At 39.5% G+C, this 14,353-nt stretch overlaps 1 long non-coding RNA gene across 1 annotated transcript; it reads left to right on the top strand.

Moving 5' to 3' along the window:
* The first annotated feature begins 223 nt into the window (after positions 1-223).
* On the top strand, positions 224-13,251 carry LOC116066268. Its single transcript, XR_004108925.1, has 3 exons — positions 224-235; positions 3,529-3,531; positions 13,125-13,251. It is a non-coding gene; the product is annotated as an uncharacterized LOC116066268 (long non-coding RNA).
* Positions 13,252-14,353: the final 1,102 nt, after the last annotated feature.

Here is a 14,353-nt window from a genome sequence, read left to right as displayed (position 1 = left end):
AACTTTTGTTCTGGGTACTTTTCCATTTACCTTAACTCCAGGTTTAAATGTCAGCTATATCTTGACAAACAACAGTTTATTGATGTGCCCAGTACTTCTGTGCAGCATCTCTGGCTATGTCGTGAGTTGCCAGATTTGATTTGATTAAGGTCTCTGAAACCTGGGAATGTCGCTGTGAAGACAGAACTTTGGGATGCTGTCATTGCACCTTGACGTTATTTGAAAACTACACATTGTCATATTTACACCAACACAAACAACACAGAGCATGTTAATAACTGAGCTTTAGAGGTGTATTTTTATCACTTTAGACAGACCCATGCCAGCTGGTTTCCCCCTATCTCCAATCTTTATGCTTAGACATGCTAATTTAATTAAGTGGTCACACATGCCAAAAAGGTTGAGAAGCACTGGCTCAAAGGCAACATCTTTATATTTGAGGTTGAACAACAAAATCTCACAATCAGATCATGTGTTCCCTGTCTCTGCCTGACTTTGAGAAATGATGTAAATATTGAAGGTGGAGGGGAGCGGGCAGGGAGGCCACAGCAGGGTTCTTCAGTCATTATTGCATGTAGGATTGGTATTTACTGTGAGCTGAGCATCTTCTTACTCATATCATTGCCCAGCAGGCTCATTTCCTCTACAACTTCACCCCATGCTGCTTTAAGTTCAGTTCAGTTCAGTTCAATTTTATTTATATAGCACGTTTAAAAACAACCATAGTTGACCAAAGTGCTTAACAAAGTTCAAAATCAAAGAGATAATATACACAAACAATACACAGTATACAATACAAAATAAGGCAAAGCTTTGTACTGTATATAAGTCATGCATAGAGCTGGTAAAAGGGAAAGGCACAACAGAAATCGTGCCTATATTCATATTGTGGGAATATGATGATTAATTGCATATTGTGTATACCCAGTTTTTCCCAACAAGCACAAGATGGATTAGATTCCTGTTGGAGACTGCAGATGAAAGCTGCAGTTCTGTGTTGGCCTGGCTAAGTGCAGCTCACCCTGCCTTAACCATTGTAAATGACTTCTCGCTCACAAAGGAAGGCTGCCCCGCTGCCCAGCCTCACAGGGCCCCACCTCGCTCCACTGGCCTCTGGACTCGCCACTCAAAGCCTCCTTTTTCCATTTTCCAATGCAGCCAGGAGCCAGCTGGCTTTATTGGAGTTTTTTAAAAGCTATAGCCTCAAACATTCATCCTCCGTCTCAACACGTCTGAGACGGTTTCCCTTTTTCTCTCTGCCTCACTTCATCTTCATTTCTCGCTCACCTCCTTCTCTGCGCGGTGTAGACTCTCTCTCTCTCTTTTGAAGCTTCTTTCACATTCCCCCATTCTTCTGTTTTCCCTTAATCCTTCATGTTATCCCCAGAGCTCACTCCAGTGGTTCAGTTTGGCCTAGCTTCTTCTAAACCCCTCTCATACGGACAATCAGCACAGCCAACACAAATGCTACTTTCAGCCACATTAAACTCTCCTTCTTCCTTTGTTACTGTGAGCTTGCTCTCATCTATTTAGGTTTCACAAAATAATACAAACGCGTTCTGCTGTCTGACTCTTGTCAAATGAAAGACCTGACCTGAGACTGGAGAGGCTGCTCTCAATTTTCTGCCTGTGCTTTATTATTATTCTGCTGGCAGCGTATCCCAGGGCAAGGCTGTGGTCAGTGGCTCTCTGTGGTGCTCCTACAAAAATAATTCCTACGGACAAATGAAGAAACCACAATCAATGGCAGATGAGGTGCATTAGACACGGCTATTCTTTCAATTTGACTCACTTTTGCTCACATTTTGCACATTCATTAATGCCCTTGAGACATTATTCTATGGACAACATCGGGGTGTTTTTCCTCTAAGTCCAACCTAATTACCACTGGAACTTGAAAGTGACATACGGACACAGTTTGAGTCATAGAGCTGTATACATATAAACAAAATTCTTGCCAAATGAGACAGAATCTGTCCCCAGCTGAATTGCTTAGTGGTGTATTTCTATATCATTAGTGGGGGATATGTCTAAATTCTCACATAGGCATAACAGTTCCCCTTGCCTAGGGAAATGACACATCTGTGGGGGGTTAGAGGCCCTCGGCGAGGCAAACAACGCAGCATCTGTGTTTTTGGAGATGCATATCCGCAATGAATAGGCCTGCTTCAGAACCCCAATGAATCCCCTAAAAAGAGAGACAAATTGGAATGCCATTTGTACAATAAATTGGGATAATAATTCAGTGGGAAATTAGTTAAATGCAAGCATGAATCAAAGCTTTGTAACTTAGTTGGACTCTTGTGCCATCAGTAATATTATACTGAGATACATTTTTGCTAAGGTTGCTTTTCAGCTTTCCATACGTTTTTTTTTTCATCGTGAGGGAGCAGCCTTTTAGTGCCATTGCTCTGACATGGAAATGATCTACTGCTATCTTGCAAGGATTATTTAGACACAAAATGGCCTCCATTAATTTTAGCCTGCCATTATTTCTGTTCCCTCTGATTTAAACATTATTGTAGATATTTTTACTCTTCATGATTTCATTCATTGAGCCATTTTCATAATTATCATCATCATCATTATCATCATCATATTCCCCATTCAATCGCCCACTCACCAAGATCCTCCTGTTCATCAGCAACAACCAATAGGTTATTATTATCATATAGGAAAAAGTATGGATGGGTCATGATGACACAATCAAGTATCACAATATTGTACGCCAAATATCCCAATTAATTATGTAAAGTTGTTTTCCTTTTCAGAAGATATTTATGCAAGAAAATGTTGAGAGATAATCCCAAGTAACGTGGTTTTATAGACTAATCAGAGTTATAGGTCTCCTTGAAAAACAAGCCACCAGTGGCATATCACTTGTAAACGTGCACAGTAACTATACTGCACTTAAAGGATTTCACTTTTTTAAGTGCTTCAACAAGAGATCCTGTATACCACAATATTTGTTGAAATGTAGTCGGTTGGAAGAAAATGGAAAGCAAAAAAATCATAAAATCCATTCAAAAATTTTCATTTAAAATATAATCTAATAATAAAATAATCTCCATGAAATCCCTATGCAGCATCTATAAGCATATACGCTCTGCAAACATTATGTTTCCTTGTGGAGAACAAATTAAATAATTAAATGGTACCTAATGTGCTTAATGTGTTTAATCTGATCATATTGCAAGAGGTCATTGATTGCAAGTTTGTTAATTTATAACTATAAATTGGCAAGTTCTATGCAATGCTGGCTAGGTCTTAATTACTGCACAGCAATTTAACACCCCTCCTGTAGTTAGACAAAAGTGGTACAGTGATATATATATTTTTCTCCTAAAGCCAAAACGACCTCAGACTCTTTTCTTTTTATGACTGAACAACATCTACATACAGTGATTGCCAACCGTGATCAATCCAATCATTTGTGCATTCACTAAGTTAAATTATGTTTGCTGTGATGTCGGTGTCACAAGAGTGTCATCACAAAAATCAACAGGAGATTATTCTATAGCCAAACAGACAGTTTAATTCACTTAGATGTAACAGTCCAATTAAATTGGGTTAAAGAACTATATCATGCATGTGTCATGTGGCCAGAAAAAGATCAGCATTTAAGCTATGTCACAATATTATAACAGTCCCAGACATTACCTAGTTTCGTATAGCAATCTGATATCATAGCTCCAACTAAATAAATAGCACATAAGAAAACCCACCGCCTCCTCTCACTTCGCTGCAGTCATGCTTGTGTCAAATCCCTGAAAATACCAAACCGGTGCAGGTCTGAAATAAACCTGTATGAGTCAGACAAACATTTGACTCCTCAAAATAACTCTTATATAGACCTGCTATTATTAAAAACCTTATTACCTTCTTCATCCGTCATCATTATCACAGTCAGTGTATCATCATCTTCATCGATCTCGTAATGATCATCACCATTATCATTATCATCATCATCATTAATGTGAGGTGTGGGTGGAAATGGAGGGACCTGACGCATGCTGGTGTAAGCCTGTCTGCAGTGTCAGGCCAAAATGGCTGCGCTGTACACCTGCATGAATATTATTGGACGTGACTGGTCAGCTGGTAGCCAAACAGCTGATTAATGAGGATTAAGGAGGTGATTGGGAAGCATGAATGAAACAATCAGCTAATGCAGGCTCAACTTCAGTGCTCTGCTTGAACTAAAGTCATGCTGCAATTATTGTTAAAGGTCCAATGTGTAGGAATTTCTCCCATCTAGCGTTGAGATCATATATCACAATCAACTCTCTCACACCACGCAGTTCAAAGTACGTATTACATCTACGGTAGCCTTCACGCTTCAAAAAGCCGGTCTCTTGCTCTTTTCAATATCCTTTTTCTTTTTCTGGGCGAAGAAGAAATTTTGATTTTGAATACGTGTGGTCCTCCATGTTTCCTTCTTCAAACTTGCCGGGGCCGGGAAGCTACGATACCCATTAGCAGCATTAGCAGCACCTGTGAGTTTATCATGTGACAGCGAAAACGCGAAAGGCAGAGCAGAATGTCCTGTATGTCCCTTACCGGATAACGTATTTCAAGATGACGCATTAATATGGAGCGTCTACCCCAGTTCATGCGAATGCAAATGTAAAATTTCAAGCCAAAAGGAATACTTGGAATTGATGGTGGTGGTAAATATTCATGAAAAAGGACAAGTTTGTGAACGGGCAACACAGATTTTGATAATGAACAACTAAACACGTTACACACTGGACCTTTAACATTACAATCAGCCTTTACATTGTTAACATCATCATCATCATCATCATCATCATCATCGTCATCTTCACCACCACCATCAAATTACATTTTGATTTAATTGTTTTGTCTAAATACTTGTATTTGTAATCCAAATGCTAACATTAGCCGAGGAAAACAAAATGAACATTTAAAATAAACCTATTAAAGTGTTCACACCAAAAACTTTTAAAAAGTGTTATGGTATCTATGTGGCTGTGCAGATAGTTTTGGTTTATTTGTCCAGATTTTAAAGGGGTTGTACTCGAAATACTGAAAAAAAGCAGGCTGGAATTGCCTCCACACAGCTCTCACAGACCGTTCCCCAATATGTGAAATACCTACTTTTTTAAACGTCCACATGCACTAACATGCATGCACAGAGTGTGACTTCATTCTCTGCTCAGGACGCCAATACTCAACTACATCTTTACATAGCAAATGTTTGTTTGCTGCTATATAAATGTACTGAATTTCGAGTTACCTACAGTCCCTTTAAGATGTCGGCCTCTGAGATGTCTGTTGAGTGACACAGTGACACTGTTTCCTAAAAACATCATGCAGCTGTCAAATCTTCTAAAGTCATTTTCCAATGCAGTGAGTACCATCATTCTATCCACGTTCCTTGTACTGAGTTGGAAGCAGAAACCTAAGACATGAATACATCAAAATTGGGACAAATAAAATGAAAACTATCTGCCCAGGTAGATATTACAAGAGGTAAGTGAATTATCTGAGTGAACTAAGCCTTTAACATGTCAAAAAGAACTAGATATTAAATCCCCCTCCATTAACATTGTCAGCATCATTACTGTTTCTATTAACTTCATCACGACCATTACTATGTGCTATCAAAAGCGTTTCATCCTCTGCATTTCATTGTGTCCTCGGGCTCTCCATCATCATCATCATCATCATTGGTATTGCCTCTGATGGTCTGCAGAGGCGCAGAAAAATGAAATGATTTTCCTGCACCATCTAACAAGGATAGTGGTGGAAATGTCAGAGTAAATAGCCCGCAGGAGAAAGAGAACAAAACAAACAGGGGCGATAGCGAGTTTGATCTGCTATTTATGAGAAAGTGGAAAAACAAAAGCAGGAGTATAAAATCGATAGCTTCCTAAATCACCTAAGAGAGGGTTAGCAGAGGCTCTTGGGCAGCCCTCCAGCAGAGCCTGGCACCCCCCCCCAAACACACACACAAACCACCAAATCCTGAAAACACATATATATCTTAAAGGTACACCCACACACACACATACAGTAATCCCCCTTTTTGTCACACGTATATACTCTGACATCCACAGTGACAATCCCTAAACAAAATCTTGAAAGCACTTCTCTCTCTCTCACACACACACACACACACACACACACGCACACACACACACACACACACACACACACACACACACACACACACACACATACACACGCGCAATTCTGCTCACTTCCCTGCACACAGATGCTCATACTCACCCACACGAAATCATGAATGCACACCTTTTCTCCTCTCACACACACAATCATAACACCACACAAACACCCCTCCAACTCACACACAAACACAAAACCCTGCTGAGATTGAGTCAATGCAGTAAAAAAAAAAAAATCTAGTTTCACCAGGAAAATATATTACGCTCGTATTTTTAGGTAAAAGCTGTGTGTTGAAATATGACATGGGGGAGGGATTGTAAATACACAGTTAACTACAGCATGGAGATATACTGCGCAAATAAAATTGATGTATTCAAGTTCTGATTGTAACTTGCGCTTGTGTACTGTTTACTCACATCCCAGCTACAAATAGCTAAGCTGCAATTTTCCCCATCTAAATTACCTTTACTGCTAAGCTTTGACACTGCTTTAGTGTTTGAGGAAGTGAGTTTCTGGGCATTATGAGCACAAAGTCAATGAGTTTTATTTTTCATTAGGAAGAAATGCACTAATCACGTCGAGCTGATCCTTTGTTGTCTGTGTTTGAAGTCTGTGCTATTTTGTGTGTTTGTACCGTATGTGTTACCACCTGTACTCTCGGACTCCACTGAGGTTTGCCTGTTTGTTTGTTTGTTTGTTTTTTACACCGGCGCTGCTCACTCAGCACTTTGCAACTAGTGTCACAGAGCGGTTGAGGTGAACGCCTGGTCAGCTAAGTTTAGGCCTTCCACCAAGGGGAAACACTTGATTTGTGTTTGCAGGCTCGTCTGCATACATTATCATGATAAGGGATGGCACGCAAACAGAGCATGCTTCCACACTCCCTCAGCGGGTGGTAATTACAGCCACAACGCTTGTTACATCCCAGAGAGACCGGACAAGAGTGACAGGTTAGAGAAGGAGAGAGGGATGAAATGAGGCAGAGTGACAAAGAGAAAATGACAGATGAGAGGAAGTGAAAGGGACGTGGTGTCAGAGAGAGAGAGAGAGAGAGAGAGAGAGGGAGAGAGAGAGAGAGAAGGGAGGAGAGTCATACTGCCAGATAAACAAAGGCAGAGGCGAGATATTTGTTGAGCTGAAGTGATGCTGGGAAATAAGTGAGAAGCTGTGCCTGTATCCTGCATAATATACTGTATTCTGTCATATCTGTGCCGCTGGTAGAAGTGCTATTGTGAATAGGGAGAGGGGGATGATGAGGGAGAGAGAGTGGAGGCAAGAGCTGTTTTCTCCTGGGCAGGAGGAGGCAGGATGTGAATATCTAATCAATAGCCATCAAGACTCGGGAGGATTTACTGCCTTGTGCTGCACGACCCATACACCCCAAGGCAAGCCAAGTGCTCAGACCAAAGCAATGGAGCATGAACGCTCTGGCACAGAGAGCCACTGTGATACAAACATGGAGGAGGGTCTACAGGGTACGGAAAGCACAATCAACCTCCTTTTATCTTATATTCTGTTCCCAAACAGCACAAGGTGTCTGAATACAAACCATCTTGCCACCCAGCCGGCCTGCCAACAACCTCTCCACAAAAAAACACTTTTGAAAGAAATGCCTTTTTATCACTAGAGGCCTCACGATACGATATCATCACGATACAATATTATTGCGACAACATGCGTGTGTATGTATTCTGCGATATGTTGCAATTTATAACCTTTTTTTCAACTTCAAATTTTTCCCAATTTCAAATTATGTCCCCAAAAGAAAACTTTGTCAACATCTGTTTTATCTAAAAAGATACAGTTCTCTGTCTGTTCATCTCACTTCAATTTTATTGCTGCAAAATGGGATTGTTAAGCAGACAAACTGACCAATACATATATAATAATAGATCGATACTTGGCGTCTGTGTATCGATACGGTATTGCCACGGAAAATATTGCAATACAATGCTGTATCGATTTTTTCCCTACTATACTATACAGTATGTACACTTGTAGGCTCTGTATTTGTAAATCTGCATGAAGGCGAGTTACACAATTGCTGAGATTATTTACCAAATTATTTAACCAAAACTTAAAGGTACCTTGTGGCGTTTTTGACTACTAAGAGCTCTATTGAGCAATGTTTTCATGAGTGGGTGCCTGTTTTGCAAACTGTTTGTTTACAAGAAAACTCCACAGGACACCTTTAATCCCAAACAACTTTTATTGGCTAATATATATCGTATCAGTATATGTTGACTGAAGAAAATAACTGGCAGAAATGCCAAAGACATTTTTGAGCTAATGTAATTTAATGTTTAACTGTTTTGTGTTCTTTATTTTGTCTACTCAATATTGGTGACATACATAACATACCAGATTTTAAACTGTCAAATATTGATATCTGTGCCACATTTCTTAGTAAATTACACAAAAATGTGTTTGTAGGATGGAGTATGATATGTACAAGCCTGAGTTAATAGCAGTTGAATGTATAGGACTGTAGCAGGGCTGGAGTGCTATGGATTATGTGTGATCAGATCAGTAATCTGCCAAACATTGGTAACATTATTCAGACACTGTGGTACCTCTTGCCTGAAGGCAAAGACTTAAATAGCTTAAGCAAAAGGACTACACGGCATGCTGTGAAAAGTTGATCATGGCTTAAATTCTTTGCAAAACTATCTAATTGAAAGCTCAGATATATCTGGCATTACAGAACTGCCTGAAAATACCTAACCACCTTTCTTCTTCTTTCTACCCACATTTTTTAATGGATATTAAGCTTTATTTTGAAAGCACAGTATTTTTAACACTCGAACAACCAACTTTGCAATCATACAACTGTCTTGAGTTGTCCGATGATGTGAATTTACGACAGTCAGGGATTTAAATTTTTAAAGGATTGTGTTGTCCCCGTTCTCCAATATTCCATGCAGTAGAGAGTGATTTACAGATTCATCATGTTTTGGGACAGAAGGTTTTCCATTTTATCCTCAAGACTTTTATACAGTCTTCATGTTAGTGTTTTGTGTTCATTAAGAGAAGCTGCTGTTCATGATGAAGATCAGGGTAGCAAGGAAATTAAAATCCATAAGTTATAGCATGAATGCAGAAGGTTTTTCACAAAAAACTAAAATTGCTTTAATCATTTATGCAATCTGCATAATTATAGACACAAACAAAGTCATCATCATTTGATAAATCCTGCAGTAATTATTGATGATGGATGACATATTGGCAGGATACTGGCATTAATTATAGTTGTAAAGCCTTTTATTTTGAAAGAAAAGTGTAGAAAACTAAGACAAACAGGTAGGTTTCATCTTTAACCAGGTGGCGCAGCATGGCTACCACATGGGTGATAAGTACGAATAATTACAGACAATTCTGTTTTGGGGTTGTTCTAAATAGTTCTGAGAACAGCAACTGGCTGTTAATTACTTACTTCAGTGTCATTATCTTGAATGTTCACTGAATTAATCCCAGCTGCTCATGTGGGTTTATATGTACTAAACATATGCACCCAGAAAACAAATCAAACCACGTAGCTAAATGGATTGAGTTAATTAAGATTTCAAGCTTGATTAATGCTAACAGTTTACACTTACAACCACACTGATAAATATGTATCACACCGCAAAAACACACATTTAAATGCTTTTATTTGGATCTGAAAGGCATTGCAAGAAAGAAACAAGATCCAAATACTCTGGGAAGAGTCATTGACAAGGTGACAGGTCTACATGGCTCACATACTTTTACAGGTCTTTCCATTTATAATACTCAACACATTAAGGATAAACAAAGCATATCTGTCTCCATATTTGCATGCTCCCTATGATGGCTGAAACAGAGCAACATTTTGCAAGTCTTTTTGTCTCCTTTTTTTGCAGCCCCCCTAGCTGCATCCCCCTGATCACATTCTTATGGACATGGCCTAAACTTCCAAATACCAGAGTTATTAGTTTACAGTTGTATCCAAGTTGGTGAATGAGATCTACCAGTGGTTGATATTTCAATAGTTTGGAATAGTAGCAGTGTCCATATACAGATCAAAACAGCAGACTACCTCAAAGATACATACAGATTTCATAGTCTCATTTACAATTACAATGTCAGGAGTGTTTGGAATGTTTTTGAAGTAGTCACTGTCAGATGTGTTATGATGGAACCAGTTGAATTTTACAGTGCTGTGCTTGTAAATCTTGCTTTCATGTCCATAGTTTATCTTTTGCAAATCCTCTGCAACCAGATCAACCAGACGGTCATGTCTGGCCACATACAGTCCTTTATAATTGTAGCATCCGTTTAGTATGTGTGCAACTGTTTCATTTTCCTGTTGAGTTGGGTGTAATATCCAGTAGGGTTTGTACTTTGATGGATACCATGTTGCCAGATTGTACCTGGTTCGGAGACACTGTAATCTTGCAATAATCATTAATATTAGGATATTATCTGAGATTGAGGGGTTTGTCAGGACTGAATGATATATATATATATATATACACACACACACACACACACACACACACACACACACAGCTCTCCCCAGAAGACCCCTCAGGCCACGCCAGAGTGGCCTTGACGTTTATGCTGATCTAGCATGGCAACAGCAGATATTGCTCTGCACTCCCTCTTCATATTGTCTGTGCTTGGCCCGGCACGGTTCACTTACTCACCGCTCCACAGCCTGGCGGCAAATAGACTGTGAACATCTAGACTGTCCATCATGGAGGGGAGTTTGACAGTCCTCTGACAGGCACGCTGAATTGATTCTTCAGACCTGCTGTTTATTTTTTCCCTGCCTCGCCAGCCCGATGCTCGGCTGGGTCCGGTCTCTTGCTTGCTTCGAATTCAAGGTCCAACCATCCACCCACCCACCCGCCTCCTCCTCCTCAACCCACCCAAACTATCCTTGTCACCGCACTGAACAACTGACAGTGACAAAATAACAGGGGTACGCGTTTCCCTCTTCTGTTTTCTAAAGCTATTTTCAAAGCCATGCAACATGACAATGAGTTATGAATGGCAGCAGCTGGTAAGTGAATGTAGCACAAACCGAGGTTCCTTGTTCAAACACACACATATTATCCAATTTGCACATATCAGCCCAAAACACACACATTTACACAAGGATGGCACACATTTACACAAGGATGATGCCCCAGGACAAACCCCCATAAAGATACATGACTAATGAATATACATAACCTTCTTTACACACCATAGGAATCACATTTTAGCCTGTATTACGTGTTTTACAAAGTGTACACACACACATACAAACACACACACACACACACACACACACACACACACACAAAACCTAAGTCCTTCCACCTCCCCAGCCTCGTCCAGCATTAATATGAAGTGTGGTTTAATGAGATTATTATTATTATTTTTATTTTCTTCATCTATCTCTTTCTTTTCTTCTTAATCTTCATGTAAAGCACAAAGCTTTTCTAATCATTACTTATATGATTAATAATTTATCTTAATAGTTGCAAATTAATATTCTGTTGATCGACTAATAGTTTCAGCTGTTAACAGCAATTTCTGCTCCAGGTAACACGCATGATTAATGGATTTATGGTTATGTTTAGGCAACTCAATGTTAAGACCAGGCAAAGATTGTGGTCTAGGTTAGATATTACAGTAAAAAAGGCCTTTGCTGACCTGAAGAACATATATATAATGCAGCATGCAGGATGTGAGTCTGTTTCTGGTGTCAAAACTCCAGCATTCTCCCTCACATTTACAAAATATCACACTTTCTTGAGTGGTGATTACCAGTCTAGGCAGCGACTAGGTCCATCCATACAGAAATAAACCACCCATGCATACTGTATCATTGTTGCCTGTTAGTCTCACAGAAAAATAGTCACATAAAGTCTAGGCAATTCACTGAACAATGGCTGAACTCTGGCCTTTCTAACAACATCAGGAATGCATGAGAGAAGGGCGGTCATAAATATCTAAAATAGCCCATTCATATTCTCAGTCAATATACTCTGGAGTCATTCAGGCCAATGGTAACCAAACTAAGAAGTCAGTGCTATGTCAATATCGCTCTGACCTCAGACCCGTCTCTTGCAGCCACAGGCATAAAATCATACTTCTTCGTTAGCTGCAACGCTCTGTACAGTCTTGACATCTTGGCTGTCTCTCACGAACACTTTTATGTTCTACATCACTGCTGCCATCAGGCTGCAAGAACAAAGAGGAATCTCCAGTGGGAGTCTTTAATCTGGTTAGTTTTGATTCAACCACTGAAACCTTTATTTATTTAGGTGGGTCCTCTGGAGGTCAAGTATTTCCGTTCCAGCTAAGGTCTGACTTGATACCTGTATCATGTTAAATTACAGATAGAGAATTATTTAAAAAGCGGTTCCTTATTAACTGGAAAAAAAACAATATTTATTATAATATTGCATTCCTTACTAAAATGTATATGTGAAAACCTTTATTTTACATGTGAAATGTTAGCCTTCATATATGAATTATTATATTTCTCATGTTAAAAAAGAACATGTGCCTGTATCATTTGATTTATCACATGTGAAATGGTGTTTGAACACCATGTAATAAACATGGGAAAGTACTACATATGGTGTAAGCCGAAAGGTCAACATGTTAAGTGAGTGACTCGTGAGATTTTATTATCATATGTAGTGTTGGGTGAGAAAATGAGTTATACAGTTTGGTGTCTAGTTATAATATCTTTTTCATATTTTATTGTTATTTTCTATTCTATATTTACGTTCTTGACTGTTGCAGTACTTTGCCTTTATTTAATTTCCTCTTAATATGTTTACTGTATGCACCAAACACCAAGGCAAATTCCTTCTAAGTGAAAACCGACTTGGTAATAAACCTTATTCTGATTCTGAATTAGTGGAAAGCACAATTAAAGTAAAGCTGAGGTTGATCATGGATTTTGAAAGTATTTGGTCATAAACCAAAGTATTGGACAAATAAAAATGTAGTTCAGGACCACTTTGTCAATAAATAGATTAATTCATCTGCAATTTGTATTTGGCGGTATGGCTCTGTTCTGGGGCCACCCTGCACTTCCACGTGCATACATGGAAAGCATGAGGCAGGGAGAGCACACCTCCCCTTCCATGTGCATACATGGAAAGCCTTAAGCGGGGAGAGCAGCAGTGGCAGGATCCCCCTAGGGTACAGAACAGAGCAGCATCAATGACAGCAGACATGACATTGATTAAGTCAGACAACATAAATATAAATTTAAAAGGAGGAGCTGGGGTGGAAGTGGGTTGCAAACGCTAGCAGAGATGCAGCAAAGTAGGCTGGGAAAAGCAGTTTAAATAGGGCGCTCTTAGGAAATCCAATCATATGCTTAGGAGGGAATCAGCTGAGCCATCAGCTGGTGTGCTGGCGGGACTGTCAGCTATGAGCTGAGATAATAGCCGAGCTTGACACTGTGACCTGCTTGAACTTACGTTATGCTTCATATCTGATGATGGTGCAAAATGAAAAGTAAGAAAGACTGTGGATAATAATAATCTCATTAAACCACACTTCATATTAATGCTGGACGAGGCTGGGGAGGTTTAAGTTTTGTGTGTGTGTGTGTGTAAACAGTTTGCAGATGCATTTGCTATAAGCATGTCCTCATTAAATATACACTGTGTAAAACACGTAATCCAGGCTGCAATGTGATTCCTATAAAATTTGCTATTGTAAATTGGTGTGTAAAGAAGGTTATGTATATTCATTAGTCATGTGTATCTTTATGGGTTTGTCCTGGGGCATCATCCTTGTGTAAATGTGTGTCATCCTTCTGCACCAAATGGCATGTTCTGAACCAGAAATATCAACATGCATCACCAAAGATTTTAGGATTTACAACATGAATGTAAAATTTCATCAGGTAGACGTTAAAATATTTCACTGGATGAGTGAAAATGTCAATCTGCTGCGCAGCAGGTCCTCTGGGCAACATGAATCTCTGTACGACATTTTCATGTCAATCTTTCCGATAGCTGTCTGTGACGACCCTGCTATTAGTCAGCAGTGTCTGTGTGGTGAATAGGTTTATTGTGGAATGGGCTAGTCATCAGTGCCTTCTGGTGTCACCTTGGCTTGGTGCTCCAGGATTATAAATTTAGGCTGTGCTACTCATTCTCATTCTCTCTCTCTCTACTTCTCTCTCTCTGTCTCTCTATTTGTCATGGCAGAAGAGCCAGGT

The sequence above is a fragment of the Sander lucioperca genome, chromosome 19, assembly GCF_008315115.2.
Source record: "Sander lucioperca isolate FBNREF2018 chromosome 19, SLUC_FBN_1.2, whole genome shotgun sequence".
NCBI classification, from domain to species: domain Eukaryota; kingdom Metazoa; phylum Chordata; class Actinopteri; order Perciformes; family Percidae; genus Sander; species Sander lucioperca.
This window is presented reverse-complemented; position numbering and strand designations above follow the sequence as displayed.